Below are 17970 nucleotides of genomic sequence, written 5' to 3'. Positions count from 1 at the left end.
TAAATTCAGCGTAATAAGAGAGCTTAAATTTAAAATTAAGTTATACATTTGATTTCTTTTTTGTTTGTGCCACGATTGTGTACGGATCACCTTGTAAGTATCATTATCAATCTAGATTACCTAACTTCCAGCCCTAGATATATCTGGTAACACGCTGTTCGCTAAGGTTTAGAAATATTTTATAATATACATACATTGACAGTTAAAGATAATTTTATTAGAAATTCTCATAATCTAATTACCTCAATTTGTACCATTAATAAGTAGATGTTAAAATAATTTCATACATTTAGGTAATTCAAGTCTATTTTGAAGGGGGGGGGGGGGGGGGGGGAATGAATCCATTCTTTATAAGAGATAACTCTAAATGATAATACAAAAGACCTTTTTTTTTTTAATTATCAAAGTCATCATTAAATTATTTACTTTCCATATATTACATGTTTATAAGTAGTCTACAAGGTATAATTGGAAATAACTCTCCTTTACTTGGCTGAAATATTAACGATTCACTTCTGGTTGTTTGGTATGGTTCGAAGAAGAGTAAAAAGTACAATATACTTCCTTAATTACGTCTAGCTCTAGAAAAGATTGAAAACTGAGACGTAGTAGTATCCAACTCGTTTCATAAACAATGAAAACAAAATCCCATATTTACTTCTACTCTTCCAGCTTCTCTTTACACCGAACAAAAGGACATTCCCTGTGAAGCACCAAGGGGATTCCAGCATGTGAAAAACAAGCACCTAAAATCAATGACAGATTCCTCTCTCTACAACATAAAGTATACGAGGTTAAGGGCAACTTTTCTTAATAGCATGGCTATACATTATACGGAACTTCTACTCCGACCACACACAATGGAACCGCAAATAGTCTAAGTAAAATCCAATCAACGAAATAATCCGATCTATGGATAGCATTGTTGCGGTAAAGGTTGCAATGCTAAAGGAATCATTACCGCAAGACATAGAGGAGGAGGTTGGCGAAGCAACCTGAATGCGTCACTTTAGATGGCAAAAGTTTAGTAGCCGAAAGCATCACTAGCTTACGCTCTGACCAAGTAGCATGGGGAACATGGTATCCTGTGTAGATCAGCAAGGACTATCTCGCAAGGGTAAATATTCCTGGGTGATCAATAGAGAAGTAGTATCGTGAGGGAAGGGTGAAAAGACTAAGACTATCATGGAACTCTTGGCTCTTGGAATATCAACCTTGTCGTTCTCATCTTTTTGGAGAACTGAAATTCCTTGCTGAACTTAAGTTTCAGAACATCTCCTGCCACACTGCACTTCAGATGATTCTTTGAAAACTTAGATATCTTCATGGAAGGAGTCATTGTTGAAATCAAGCACTGATTTCTAGCAAGGAGTTCCAAAACACAAGCCAAATGATTCCACCTGATATATACATCCGAACAATTCTGGTGGCTAACAAAAGCAGGTCAAATCGACTCATCCATGTATCCAGAGAAACCATCCTTAAAAATGTGAGAGTGCCTCTTATTCCAATCCTAGGATTAATCTCCCTAGCAATCGTTGTGGGCACTAACTTAAAGCACATTGCAGTAATTTGTGAACCACATTCCTTGAGGATTTTTTTCGAGTCATCAACAAGAAGAACGTGAGTCAAGTGATTCTAAAGAGTTTCATGCTGAACTACTTCAATTTATCCTTTACACAATCTGTTCAAATGCTGAAGCACCAAATCATCTCAGGTACTAATCAACTCAACTCGTTCCCTTTGGTCACATCTATCCTCACTGTAGCTCCTTTGGCTTGGAAAGCATATTGCCAACAGCAAAGTTATAGCTTTTTCCTCCTATTTCAATCCGACTGCAACCAATTTCTTTTTGCAAGCCTAACTCCTTCATCTTTTGCCTCAATTGTTTAACAGAATCCCAGTCCCCACATCTAGCAAAAAAATTGGATACTAAAACATAAATGTCTGCTCTTTTTGGCTCTAATTCTAGTAACTTCTCAGCACAGTTCTTCCCAAGATTTAACTGGGCATGAACTATACATGAATTGAGCAACGAGCCCCAAATTTGAGTATCTTGTTGCATAGGATCTCAGTCGTAAGATTTAAGGCTTCATCAAACTGTCCAGCACGACCCAACATGTCAATCACACATGCATAATGCTCCAATTCAGGTTTTAGACCATGCAAGATCTGCATCTCTCTAACATACTTCAATGAGCCCAGCATGGCTACATGCCATTAAAATAGAGACATGTCAAGCTGGCAGGCTTGAAGCCAAATTTTTGCATTTCCTGAAATAGCTTGTTGGCTTCCCTTCCAAGTCCACGAACTGCATATCCTGTAATCATAGCTGTCCATGATGCTATATCTTTGACCGGAATTTGGTCAAAAACATACTTTGACATTCCTATGAATCCAGATTTTGCATACATGTCTATGATTGAGCAATGGACAAATGTAACCTCCATAAGGTATGTTTTTAGTGCAAAGCAATGAACTTCTTTCCCAAGCCTGACAGCAGACAATGCTGAACAAGCCCCTAATACACTTGTAACAGAAATTTCTTCAGGTTGAAATCTACGAGATATCATATCACGAAACAGACATAATGCTTTATTTGGTAGTGCGTTCTGCAAGTAACCAGCTATCATCACGTTCCATGATACGACACTTTTATCTTCTATCCCGTCAAACAGAAATTGTGCCAGTTCTGGTTTCCCACAATTCATGTAAAATGAAACTAGGGAAACCTGTGTAGACATATCTTTTTCTAGACCATTTCTAAGCACAAAACCATGAATTTGTGTGCCGCAATGTAGCAGTTTTAAGTGGGAACAAGCAAACAAAAGGCTACCAATAGTAAACCAGTCAGTAAGCAAGACAGAATACATCATTTTAAAGGACAGAGTCAAAGCCTTGGATGGATCCTCATTCTGAGCATAGCCACTTATCAGTGCATTCCAAGAGCTTACTGTCTTATTCGCCACTCCATATAATACAAGCTCAGCATATCTAAGCAATCCACACTTTGCATAGGCAGCTATAAAAGCATTTGTTAACAACTCATGATATTCAAGACCATTTCTAAGCGAGTAGCAATGCAGTTCTTTCACTATCAGCTGTTCAGGCAAAACATTCAATAGAGTGACCTCATTCGCCTTTTCATACTCACGGGTACTTTGTATCCTTTTCATAAAGTGAAGTGTTCCTCTAAGATCTCCTCCTCCTGAGTAACCTCCGATAATTGAGTTCCACGAGACCACATTTTTGCTCTCATTTTTCTCAAACAGAAGTTGCGCATCAGCAAAGTATCCAAATTTGCAATACATATCCACTAAAGAATTATTCACCGTTAACTCATTAGCCAGTCCTAGCTTTACAGCGAAACCATGAATGATATTTTCCATTTCCACTTCCTCTTCTGCTGCACATATCGGCAGCATAATAACCATAGTAGTCGTGTCTGGAATAAGTACTTCATCCCCTATAAATATATTTCTGAAAAGATCAAAACTTTGTTCAATACATCCGTTCGCAGAGAACCCGGAAATCATCGAATTCCATGAAACCATACTCCTCTCAGGCATATGCTTAAACACTTCCATAGCTTCCTCAACAAGACCAAACTTCCCATACATGGCAATTAACGAATTGCTTACAAATACATCACTAACCAAACCCATCTTTGATGCCATCCCATGAATAGCCTTCCCCAAACCCACATCAAGAAGCCCTCCACAAGCCTTAATAACACACGGAAACGTAAAATTATCTGGCCTATCCTGGATTGAACTCATCAGCGCAATAAATAAACAAATAACATCAAACCAAAGCTCATTCCTTGTGTACCCACTCATAAGAACATTCCATTGGTACAGATTTTTGCTACCTAACTGATCGAAAACGGACCGAGAATCGGAAGGATACCCACACATGGAGTACATTGTGATGAGCCGTGTACAAAGTACAAAGTCATCTTTGAATTGGGTCAACGAAGAAACAATTTCATGGACTTTACGGCCTGTTTCAATGTCCTTGTGTTTACCACAGGCCTGTAAGATTACACCTAAGGCCTCGGCTTCTTCAAACGAGTGGTAAAAACCATTGTCCAGGTATTCTTGAAATGTACGTAAAACTTCCGACAGGCTTTTTTTGGATTCACACAGTTGGGTAATCTCTTCGGACAGTGTTAATGGATTATTCTTAATCTGGTTCTTGAAAGTGTGTTTTATAGTTATGGAATCTTCCTCAGGTGTTGGAGTGCAAATTGAAACTGCTGGTTTTGGAACTAAGGTTATTGCCAACGTGTCCTTTTTGGGTTTTGAACTAAAAGTGACGTTCTTAAAATTGGGCTGGTGGCAGCAGCAAGAGATCGGCGGCGCTGCCGTCACAGCCATGGTGAAGCTGGGCAAGCCTATCCACAGGTAGATTGGGATCTTCCCATCCCTTATCCTATTCGAGTTTTGTTGTACACGACAATCCCACGATGGATATGACCGCGTTATATTAAACTTAGATTATAACTAAACTAACAATATGATAAATCAACTGTTAAACACTCTCCATTAAACTTTACGACAGCAAAAGGTCAATTTTAGATTATGCACAACCATAAATTACTCCATCTCAATTTAAGTCTTAGATAATTCTAATAGAACTTCATTTGAAGAGGAGTAAACTTTCTTGTTGCAAAGTGAAGCCAACATTTTTCAGCAGGCCGGCCGACGCGACCTTACCTTTGTAGCAAAACCTTGGAGAATCAGGTAGAAGCTTTACATTGTTATAGATTATTTCACTATTGGCAGAATAAACATCTTCAGCTCAATTCAACTATGCATAGAGGCGGATTAATCATGATGTGAAGTATGAATTCGAGATCAAATTCTGCCACAACCCATTTGATTTACCTTTATAAATGTTAAATTATTATTTATATCTCTTTAATAATGTATAACACAATGCAAGGTCTAAATTAAATTTATTCACCAAACGTTATTAGGTTGGATAGTAACATAAATACTACATCCGTCCATGACTACATGTTAAAGAGTTTTAAGCAAAAAAAAAAAAAAAAAAAAGGTAAAGAGTGAATTTAAGCTTTTTTAAGCTTCATTCTTTATACGTAGAAGTGTAATTCAGATAATTTGCAAGTATACAACAAAAATTACTTCTTTGGTGATATAGTTTAACTAGCCACGAATTAAAAAAAAAAAAGACTTTTGAAATTTGTGTTATGAAATAACCATAAATATTTGTGGTTTTAAAGAGGAAGTTTAAAGTTAGTAAGTTATTTCTAAATATATGGATGTATCATTCTTTTTTAAACAGATTAAAAAGAAGAGTGTATCACACGGACAGAAGGAGTAAATAATAGAACTACGGGTGTCAAATGGGTGGGTTGGGCTGAAATTAACCCAATCAAAATGAGCTGAGGTAATAAATGGGTTGGGCTAACATTGACCTAAAAGTTACTTGGGCTGAAATTGGTTGGGCTGAATTGGGCTAAAAACGGATTGGGTCATGACCCGTCCAACTTGACCCAGTTTTTTTAAAGGGTCTATTTTCTAGAAAAACATTTTTCTTGAAAATTATTTTTGCAGATTTTTTGTAAAAAATATTTTTGAGGAAAACATTTTCCGTGGTAAATATTTTCGAGAAAAACATTTTTTCGTGAAGAATATTTCCTTTCATATTAAACATAATTTCGTGAAAAATATTTCCCTTCATATTAAACATACCACAAACTTATAAGATACATGATACAAGAAAAGTGTATACATAAAAAAAAATAAAGTAAATCTCAAGCAATAAACCTAAATTTAAGTAAATCTTAAAAATGAGCTAGTATTGGGCTACGTTGGAGATCACTTTAAAATGGGCTATGTTGGGTTGGGCTAAAATCAGCCTAATATGAAATTATCTTGAGCCCAACCTATAAAATTTTGGGCGGGTTGGGCGGGCCATCACCTTTTGGGCTAAATTTGACACCCCTAAATAAACTAGTAAAATTTATTTGGCATAACTTACATTATTACCTATTTATGGAACATAACTAAATTTTACAATAATTATATTTAGTAGCTAAAATATAACATATTTAGTTATTTACTTCCTATAGCTATCAACTTTTTACCACTCATCTGATAACTTCCCACACCCCTAAATTTAAGCAAAAAAAAAAAAAAACGTCCCTCTCTCCTATCCCCTTAAATACACGCCATTATGCCCAATATCCCTTAATTTCCTCTTATTTCAAATCAGTTTTACAATAGTTCAACTTCCTTGTTTATCTCTAATTAACAACTCATTAATTTCACTCATAATTAAAATCTAATTCCCAACAAAAGGTAAGATTCTATACTGATTTTTACGTTTCACTGTGTATTTAACTTATATTTTCGTTTTGTATTTTGATTATTATGTTCAATATTACTTATTCTGATTTCTGTTGAATATATTTCAGATATATTTTTCATATATTTTGACTATATTTAGAAAAATTTCAGAAAAATAAAAAAAAATAAAAACGTTGCAGTGAAAACATTGTTACCTCAATTATGACTATATTTTAATTGTATTTTTTATTATTATGTTCAATATTACTTATTCTGGTTTCTGTTGACTATATTTCAGATATATTTTTCAAAATTTCAGAAAAATAAAAAAAATAAAAAAGTTGTAGTGAAAACGTTGTTACCTCAATTATGATCTCAACTTGAATTCGATATTTCAACAGATGAATTCATATATATATTCGTCGGAATCCGCGATTTTTGTAGCACAAAAACAAAAAAGTTGAACAAAACTAGTGCAAAAAAAAAAAAAACATTGCTAGGTTTCATGCACTAAATTAGTGCGTGAAAGGACCAAACTGCACAAATGCAACTTGGGCCTTTCACGCATGAATTTCGTGCGTGAAGGCCCGAACTGCAAAAATGCAACCTGCTTCGTGCGTGAAGGAGCTCTTCCGTTTTTTTTTGGTGTTACCTTTCAAATCACGTTTTTTCCATACTTTGGGCAAAGATTATTCATGTTTCAAAACCCCAAAATATCAATATTTTATATAAAACTTAATATCTTTTTTTGCGTACAATAATGTCGGCTCATTACATCAAGTCAACCTGAACGTTTGGATCGTCGTTTTAGGGGTTCTAAAGTGCCCTGAAGTAAGTTTTGAAACTTGTCATATTTATAGGATTTTGGTTTAAGTGTTTTATTATATTTGAATGTACAAATATAAATATTTGATTTAATAATAATTCATCCAATACGAGAGGTTTATACTAATTAAAAAATAATTCATTCCATTTAATTACAATACTAATTCAAAGCAATACAATAATAAATTACAATAACAATACAATCTTCAAGTTCTAGACGTGCTTGTACTACCACGGCCTTGTTGCCCACACGAACGCTTGTCATGGCCATATTGCTTACATGTAGAGCACTTGCGAGAGTAAGTTCTTTCACTAACATCCATTTGATTGGGTCTACGACTCCGTGAGTTAATGCCCAATTTCCTGATGTAATCCTTGTTAGCAACCATCGAAAACGGCTCGTTTGGCCAATAAGCTTCATTACCAAGTGGGTGGAATTGGCCGGAATATGCTCTAAGGTAACTGTGGACCTTGTATTCCCCCGCCACATAACTTGTTACTGTTTTTCTCATTCTCTCGAAGCACTTGACAGCATAAGAACACGGCATGTGGTACGACGGCCACCAACTCCTCGGCGACCACGACCACCTGCTGCCCCAGGTGGGGCAGCGGGAACATGCTCATGGAGACGCTCAAAGTCATGTGCCTGTCTCATACCAGTCTCGGCAAGCTCAATCATCCGTGCTGCATACTCCGCTGTCTCGGGGGCCTCCGTACGGGCAGTGCTCTCATAGCGCATCGTCTGAACTGTCCGTACCAGCGCCTCGTACGCTTCTGCGAGAGCTACATATCCCAGGCCATCTGGACGACGCCTAGAGGGGTTGCCAATAATGATGCGGGTGATCCGCATGTACCACTCCATGTACACATGGATCGGAGTGTCATGTCCGACCACCGCTAGGCTCGTCATCCTAACATCCCAACTTTGGACCTGCTGCTGCATATAGAGTCACCATGCATCATCGACGCCCGCACGCTCGTCTCTCGCATAATGGTCATGCTCCCAAACCATAGCCGCGGGTATATTCTGTACATACCCAAACTGCCGTAACACGCGGTCGGGCGCGTGATACTCAACGATATCCATATGTATCAATGGACACTGCGACATCCACATGTGATGACCAGCCCTACAAAACACCGGCAGCTCATCCAAAATATGATCATACGGCGTCCATATAAAAGCCTGTAAAAAGAATTGAACTAGTTAACAATAAAAGACTAAAATAGTAGCTATGTGGTCTAGCGTGTGGATCCAAAATATGAACATACCGTCTGCGTCGTCATGCGGTCTAGCTGATCCCTAAACGGGAGAAGGCTGTGATGCGTCTCCGCACGTCGGCGTACGCCTCGCGACCATCTCCGCGCGTATGGCATCGGCACAGTAAGATAGTCAGCGGGAGGGTGAGCTGGTATGGGCTGAAAAGGTCTCAACCTAATCCACACCCATATCTGATATAGTCATTTAAAAAACATTTTATCAGTCGTCGTTTTAAAAAAATATATTTTGTGTTTAATTACACACACTTAAATATATTACCTGAAGGAGCGAGCAAAATGCAGGGACCTCTACCCTCGTGCCCATAGAACATCGGCATAATCCTCGATACATATAGCCCAGCACAGCAGCTCCCCAACTATAACATCCTATCTCGGCGAGATCGTCGATATACCGAAGATACCTCAAGCTCAAATGCGAACCCGAAGTATTCGGGAACAGGATGGCCCCGAATATAATGAGTAGGTATAGACGCGCACGTCGGTCAACATCAGCCTGAGGCATGTCCTCTCCAATCGGATGCTGCATGTCTGTGAGGCGCAAGTGAGTGTAAAGGGCCGACAACAAAAGTCGACTCTGGCCGGAAATGTGACCATCCAGAGCCGCGAAACCGGTGAGCCTAGTCAACTCATTCCGGTAAGGCGGCAGCACAGGAGGCTCCTCAATATACAATGGGCGTCCATCAACCTGTAGCCCATAAATGACCTCCACATCCTGAAGGGTAATAGTAGCCTCACTGGTGAGGAGATGAAATGTGTGCGTCTCCGGTCGCCACCTCTCAATCAATGCCGTCACTAGCGACCTATCGTGCTGTACCCGACCAACTTCGACACACCGGTAGACACCGCCCCGACGTAGTATATCCAGGACACGAGGATGTGGGGGGCGAGCAGCTAAGATCTCCCATGCTGAGTCCCCTAACCGGGTACGGACCTGAGACTCAGGCTGCAGGTCGGATGTCTATATATGTTGCGACCTATGCTCGGGCTGAAGATACAGTAACTCTGGGTCGAAGGGCCCCGGATCAAGAGGGTGGTGATCCATCTGTTTTACGCATTTTAAATCAATCATTAACAAGTAGTATTAGTTATGTAATTTTTTATCAAAATTTTTATTAAGGATTGTGGTGACCCATCTGTTTTACGTATTTTAAATCAATCATTAACAAGTGATATTAGTTATGTAAGCTTTTATCGAAAATTTTATTAAGGATTGTGGTGATCCATCTGTTTTACGTATTTTAAATAAATCATTAACAAGTAATATTAGTTATGTAATCTTTTATCGAAAATTATATTAAGGGTTTTCAATCATAAGCTACGGGTTATGAATCCTAAACTAAGGGTTTTCAATCCTAAAATATAAAGATTAAAAATTAATAAGTCAAATAATTAACAATTAGTTTGCATACAATTAGTATAAATAATTAATAAATAAACAATTAACTAACTAATCAAATAATTAACAAGTTATTATCATATATTTAATAAATAAACAATTAAGTAACTAATCAAAAATTAATAAATTATTATCATATATTTAACAAATAAACAATTAATTAACTAATGAAACAATTAAGAAATTATTAACAAATAAACAATTGGCTTAGCAAAAACTAAATAAATAATTAACTAGTCTAACAATTGAACAATTAACAAATACTAAACAAACAAGCAATAAATAATTAACTAATTAACAATAGATAAACAAATAAAAAAGGGGGGGGGGGGGGGGGGGCAGTCACCACTGTGGACTGCCCAACAACGCGCAAAAAAAAAAGCGCAATCCACCACAGATCCCTCCCACCATACCTAAGGTAATAATATATTTAGCAATGTAATAAAAAATTCGTAGTAAAATACCTAGAATGAAGGTGTTTTTGAGTTTTCAAAATGAGCTCCGCGCCGCTCTATTCCAAAATCTAACCTTAGAAACTTGTTCGTACACTTCAATATACCAAGAATATTGAGTTTTGGATTGAAAAACAACAACAAAATAGCGTTTTGGGGCTTGGGGACCACCTGAAATCGCCGTTAATGGCGGGTGGTGGGGGCGTCACTGTCGGGTCTGTGGTGGGGAAGGAGGGGGCGGATTTTTGTTGCCCTCCTTCACGCACTAAATTCGTGCGTGAAAGGCCCAAGCTGCATTTGTTATATCCCGCATTTTCGCATATTCGGAAAAATCTGAAATAATTTTGACTTGTAAGAAATAAGGCCATAATTTGATTTCTATTTAATATATGTGTGTTGTCCATGAAATGTTGATGTGGAAATATCGAGGAAGGCTAAGGGCAAAATTGAAATTTTAGAAATTAGTTTCGTGAACTACAAATTATTTAATCAAGCAATTGGGCTAGGAAAAAAAATCACAAAATTTGAGGCCCATCTTAAGGGGGTAGCCGGCCAAGGCCAACCCACCAAGGCCCAAGCCCATGGTCAAATAAGACCAATTAAATAAATAGAAGGGACTTTGTTTAGTCATCATTTTAGAAACTTCAAGAAGATGAAAAATTGAGAGCACCACAAGAAAGGGCATTCGGCTACAAGAAAATAAAAATAAAAATTTGGAGCTCAAATCTTTAGTCCAAAAATTCATCTCTTGTTGAATTAATACTAAGCTCAAGGTCCTCTTCAATGTGATACAAATTTGGAAGCAAAAGAGTACTTTTTTTACAAAGTGAAGAATTTGGAAAAGGTAAGATTCTACTGTTTTCAGCTTGGGAGAATTTTATATATATGTTGTAGTATGTGGGAATGCATGTAGAGTATGAAAATCTTGTGTTATGGGTATGTGGGTGTGTGGCCGAAAATGGGTGGATGGAGAGAAATGAATAAAATTTATTTATTATGTTAATTGTGTTGTAATGGCTTTTTTTATGCAAATGGAAGAATTTTAGTTTAAGTTGGCATGAAAATTGTTGTTAAGTTGTTATGGGAAATTTTGTGATTTTATTGTAAATTTATGTAATTATGAAAATGGAGTGTTAAGGTGTAAATTGTGGTTGTTGTTGATGAAATGGGAAGATGAAAAAAAATGTGTTGTGAATGTTGTGTCAAAGGTTGGAGATTTCGGATGAATCCTAGTCTTGGTGGATTTTTGTATACTTTGTAAAATGGTATGAAATGCGTTGGAAATGCTTTTGAATGATCTTGAATTGGTAATGAATGTGTATGTGTCGATATTGACTTGAAAAATTCGTAGTTGAATTGAATGTCGATGAATTATGTTAAAAGGAAGGTTACTAGTGTTGAAATGCATTTTAAATGGTTTTTGATGTTATGGTTTGGTTGTTGGTATTGTTGGTATGGTTGTTGATGAATTTGGCCGAGTTTAATTCTCGGGGATGTTGAATTTACAGGGGAGGTGTTGCCGAAATTTCGGTAGACAAATACTAATTAGAATTAAAAATTCTAAGTACTAGTAGCTAATTTTTGGAAATTGATAATATTATTGTAGATATTGGAGAGCCCGAGACTTGAGTCGGGATTTGTTTAGCAAGTGATCGAGATTTGGTAGTGAGCGATCGAGGTATGTAAAGCTTATCGTTCTCCCTTTGCGGTATGACCCTTATGAAATAAATGAATGACATATATGTATGCTCCAAAGAAATATTCTACTCTTAGAGTCACTAGGATGGCCTATGTCTTTGATTTCCACGAACTATTCCATATGACTTGTCACATACTTATGATGTTTGAAATATTAGTCGGTACGTTTCCGGATATGGTTTGAAAAATATTTGATATGGTCTAAGTTTGGATATGTAAATTCTAGAGATGTGCATATGATTTTAAGGCTCCGTTTGATTCGCTCCATAACGTTATTTGAAAGTTCCTTAATGTGAATGATACTAAATTTTCAGGAAATGACCTATGAAGCGTTTTTCGAAAGTTTTGTAAATTTAAAGGCTCGTATCTTTTGTATACTAATTCCGATAGACTCGACACTTACTTTGAGCTTTCTGATATCAATATAAATATATGTATTTATTTGTCGAGTGTTGGAATTTAATTGTGTATATGCATATGGTTTCCGCACTACTCCGCTCGTGCCTACTACTATGATGTCGTTCGCCGGATCCCGGGCCGGTTATGTGATCGTGCGCACTATGTGATATTCGGCAGTATGATGTGTTACGGTTCCCGAGACCTCGCCATAGGGCCGGGTACCGCGTATATATGGCGTTATGATATGATATGACATACGATGTGTTCGGATGATATGATGTGTTCTGATGATATGATATGTTCGGAGATTGTACGGAGATTTGAAACTTTCTGGAGTATGATGTGTTGTGGCGCCAACGTCGGAGTGGCGGCCACGTTCCTGAGCCTTATGCATGATTTTTATTTGCATGATATATATATACATATACTTTCTGTACAGATTTTGATATACCCATTCTGTATCCATGTTCTGTACTCCTCACTTCGGTTATGATTCGGATTTCTGTATTTCATGTTTTGCATACTCAGTACATATTTCGTACTGACCCCCTTTCCTCGGGGGCTGCGTTTCATGCCCGCAAGTACGGACGTTCGTTTTGGTGATCCTCCAGTATAGGACATATTCTGCCACTTGGACCACTCCTTTTGATTCGGAGCTCATACTTTTGGTACATATCTTCTGTTATATACATTCTGTATATATTTGACTATTTGGGTACGGCGGGGCCCTGTCCCATCATATGTTCTGTTATGTTTTGTAGAGGCCTGTAGTCATATGTGTGGGTCATGGGTCATGTTTGTTCGTTTGTGATTATGATTTGCGTCTTAATGCGGCCCCGTTTACTATTATGGCCAAAACGGCCCATTTGATATATATATGTGTGCATATTTGGGCGATGTCTATTCCGCCAGCCTACTGGATTTGATATGATGTTTACGTACGGGCGACCGCTTAAGATGATAATTATTTTCAGTATTTGCTTACAGTAACGTACGTTCAGTTTGAATGAAATTTTGATATGTTGATCTGGTACGTAAGTCTGTTTAGGTGTCCAAATAGGGCACCAGTCGCGGCCCACGGGGCTGGGTCGTGACAACATTTTTGCAACTTGGTCCTTTCACGCACGAATTTAGTGCGTGAAACCTAGTAGTGTTTTTTTTTTTTTTTTGCGCTAGTTTGGTTCAACTTTTTTTTTTGTGCTAGAAAAGTCGCGGACTCATATTCGTCGTTTAAAACGAACTCTGCTCACTGGTTTGATATTGTTATTTTTCAAAGTTTTTTGATGAACTAGTTTTTGAACCTTTTTTTTTTTGTTAAAAATATGAATGTACTTTTTGAATTCAATGTTTTTGAATTTGTTAGCTGTTTGAATGAGATATGAGATCAGATATGGAATGGGAGGATATTTGCGTGAATCAGGGAACATTAAAAACTGATTTAAATTTAAATTGGAATAGATTTTGTTTCCATAAATATAGCACTTTCAGTTTTCTCAGCGTGTGTATTTCCGTTATATTTATCCTATATTTAAGTCGACGCATCTACTAACTAAATATAGGTCCTCCAGCTACGAATTGTAAATGTAGAATATATAGTTATAGGTTGTTAGAAGAAGTTAAAAGGTAGCTATTTATGAAAATTTTACTTAAAACTAATCGTAAGTACTGCTATGTTTTTATTTCAAGGAAGTAGCTGTACATGCGTCTTCCGAACAGAGAGTCCGAGATCCTATTTTTACTAAATTTAAGAGTCGGATATTATAGCATTTCTGACGCTAACGAAAAATATTTAAGTCATCCAACGTTAAAGGAAATGCTACTCTTCGTATCAAACTACTGTTCCATTGTTAATTCACCCTTTTTTAAAACCAGTCAAAAGGAATCCTAGAGAGGTCAGCTTGGACTGAAATTATTTAGTAATATAATACAAACACAAAAAGACGAACCAGTCCACTTCGAATACTAAGCTTACACTGAGATGATCAAATGGATGAACTGAAAGCAAAGAAGAAAAATTAAATGCCAGGGACATAGGATTTGCTCACATGCAAAAATGTTACAAATACTTTATGAGAATGATAATAAACATTGATGATATCTCACAATTTTAGATCTGTTGATTGAGAATCTTTATTTAGAATAAGATTAGATTCAACCTATCACCAGATACCATTTTGATTTCATTGTACTCTGGGAGTAGAAATTTTATCAAATCATTTGCACTGTGTAGGAATATTACTAGCCTTATGGATATTTTTCTGGAAATACCTGCACTCCCTCTATATTTTTCTTTTAAATTCTCTTGCACGATTATACTTCATTGGGTTATGTCCTATATTTTACAACACATTGGTCATCCTTATACTTGTGCAAATAAAGCATTAGATCGAGAGCTCTGGAGTAGTATTTAGGAGCGATTGCAGATAGCAATAACAAGCAAGGAGAAGACATAGACGCCCCAAGAACAACCTTTGAGAAATAGCGAAAATGGCTTTGTCATGGCAAGGTAGAATGCTGTAGTCGCAAATAAAATACCTGCCCGCTCCAGGACTTGGGATTCAGCCGGGTAATTGCACTTTATAAATCTTCCCACAAACAGTGATGCGAAGGCAAGTAAAATGAAAAATGACAACAACTCGAAATACAAAGGAAGCGGGTCATGATCATCATCATGATCACTACGGCTGTACCCTTGAATACAAAACAAAGCTATCTCAACCCCTGATGTTAAACAGAATGCCATGAATACTGTGGACCAATCGAAATTGGTTCCAACAGCTTCAGCTACAGGGTTACGCTCTTCCACTTCCAGCTGCTCTTCTGGCCGCATTGTCGTAGCAGATTCATCAAGGGACTCCATTATTTTTCGTTCCTTGAAGAAGGAAAATTGGTAAGGCTTCTGCTGAATTGTTTACCAACTTTGGTCAGTATATATAAGAGAGCAGTGAGCAGCAAAAGACAAATCTGTTTTAACGGATTCTGTGTTTTGTGAATAAATCCAGTCAACAAAACCAAAGGAGCTGGCTTTGAAGTCATCGAATAGATGAAGACAAAATACAGGTGAAGAAAACAATTGCTTCATTCCCTTTCACATATTCCGTTTTTCATATTACGTAAACAAATGAGCTCATCATAGTTAACAACGTCATCGTACTTTTTCTTAGGAAATTTTTTAGTGTCCGAGGCAGAATGGTAGATAACTTGTATGAGACTCCTCTCAAACTTTGTCAAAGTGGATTTTGCGTCCCACTTTCAGCAAAAATAGTACTCCCGTTTGTCATACAAATTTTTCACTAGTGTGATAATACATTTAACTATTTTGTGAGAAATTTTAAAGATGAGTTTTTAAGTTTATTTTCAAGTGAATTCGTCTTTACTCACCAAAATTCAACCTTTTCTTAAGCTAAATGCATATCCAAACACTAACTATATTTTTAAATACCCTTTTAGCTTTATTCCAAAAGTATATCTGCTGCCCTCTTTAAGCTAACGAATTACAACAAAAGGCCTGTCTTTTTCTTCTCTTAGGTTAGTTTCGTGGCCAGTAGCCCAGTACTACCGCAACCTAACTGTTATGCTCCCTCCAGTCTCGGGTTATAACAAGCAAAACTCTGATCCTCTAGTTTCAATCTACAAATTAAGAAGAAACTAATAAATATTCATCTTTTTGGCCTTTTAACCTTGGAAGCACTGAATACTAGAGGATAACCTCACACCCACCTCCTTATACCCGTAACACTCTGTTTGGATGGTTGTTTCCTGTGGTTCATTAATGTACAGTATGGTATGATATAGTATGGTGTTATATTGTAGGCAAAAGAGATAAATTGACTCCTAAACTATACCCCAAAAGTCGATATCACACTTAAACTTTAATAGTGACCTATTAAACACCTAATATATAAAAAAGTGATATTAATTCCACCCTGATGCACACATAATCAGTTGCATAAAGGGAGGTGTAATACACTCGCCCGCCACGTCAGCGCCACATCAGATTTCTTTTAAATTTTAAATTCTTTTTCTTTTCTTTTAGTTAAAATTTTATTTATAACCCCTCAACCCTTCCCCCTCCTTTTGCATCTTCTCGTGCAATTTCTTCATTGTTGTGCAATGAAGAAAATTTCTCCAGTCCAGCAATTTCTTCATTGTTCCATTTGAAGGGCAGTTCGTGCAATTTCTTCATTGTTCCATTTGAAAGGCAGTTCGTGCAATTTCTTCATTGTTGTTAATTTAACAACAATGAAGAAAATTTGATTTATCCAGTCCATTTGAAGGGCAGTTCGTGCAATTTCTTCATTGTTGTTAAAAGTCCATTTGAAGGGCAATTCGTGCAATTTCTTCATTGTAGTTACATATTGTTTCTTGAACTTGGACGAATTTGAATTTAAGTGGGACGAATTTGAGGAGAAATTGGATGATTTGTTCCTCAATTCAGTTTTTCTGGTGGGGTGGTGGTGGGTGTGGGGATTTTTCCGGTGGGGTGGTGGTGGGTGGGGTTGTGGATGGTTAGGGTTGGGGATGAAGAAGAAGAGGGTGGGGTGGGGTGGGAATTAGTTTTTTTATTGTAATTAAAATTTATTTTTGCTTTAATTTTATTCTCACTCCCCTATTATTTAATTATAATTTTTTTTGTGCCACATCAGCTCAGAAGGTGGAATTAATATCACTTTTTTATATATTAGGTGTGTAATAGGTCACTACTAAAATTTAAGTGTGATATCGACTTTTGGGGTATAGTTTAGGGGTCAATTTATGTCTTTTGCCTATATTGTATTGGATTGTATTAATGAACACAATGTTTGGATAGACTGTATCGTTTGTTGTAGTTTAATAACATTTGTATTATTTGATTTGATTGCACAGTACTGTATAATAACTTATAAGTTTACTAAAATACACTTAACTCTTAATTAGAAATTAGTTTATGTATGTATCAATAAAACTCAGGTAAAGGATAAATAGAAACTTTAAAAAATAAGTAGGGGGTAGGTAAGGGTGGTAATTGGTGGGTGGTGGGGGTGGTGTGAGGTTGTGGGAGGAGGGTGGGGGTAGTGGGTGGTAGGGTGTGGTGAGTGGTTGTGGGGTCGGGCGGTGGAGGGGTGATGTGAGGTGGGTGGTTGTGAGATGAGGGTGGGGCCAGTGGCTGGTAGGGTGGGGGTGAGTGGTTATGGGGTGGGGTTGGATAGTGCTGAGGGGTAATGGGTAGGGGTGGTGGAGGGGTAGGTGGTGTGAGGTGGGTGGTTGTGAGATGAGGGTGGTAGTGCACGATAGGGTAGGTGTGAGTGGTTGTGGGTTGGGGTTGAGGGGTGAAGAGAGGTAGTTGGTGGGGGTAGTGCGGTGGGTGACATAAGGGTGGGTGGTAGGGTGGGGCTTGTGGAGGGTGGGGGTATAATAGAAAAATAAAATACGTAGCCACGCAAAAACCACCAAATTCGTGGTTACAAAAATTGAACATTTTCATGGTTATATAATTACATAATTACGAAATTACAACGGGTTTACAACACCATACCACATAATTTTAAGAATAATGGATACAAACATGGTTTTATAGAAAACCATACATTAATAAACCACAGGAAACAACCATCCAAACAGG

General features: G+C 37.3%; 1 pseudogene; it reads right to left on the bottom strand.

The window, feature by feature from the left end:
* Nucleotides 1–406: 406 nt before the first annotated feature.
* Nucleotides 407–4457, bottom strand: LOC132632814 (pentatricopeptide repeat-containing protein At1g18485-like; annotated as a pseudogene).
* Between the last annotated feature and the right edge of the window lie 13513 nt (nucleotides 4458–17970).

This window comes from Lycium barbarum, chromosome 3 (assembly GCF_019175385.1).
Source record: "Lycium barbarum isolate Lr01 chromosome 3, ASM1917538v2, whole genome shotgun sequence".
In the NCBI taxonomy this organism is placed as follows: domain Eukaryota; kingdom Viridiplantae; phylum Streptophyta; class Magnoliopsida; order Solanales; family Solanaceae; genus Lycium; species Lycium barbarum.
The sequence above is the reverse complement of the archived record's forward strand: the minus strand, read 5'-3'. Positions and strand labels throughout refer to the sequence as shown.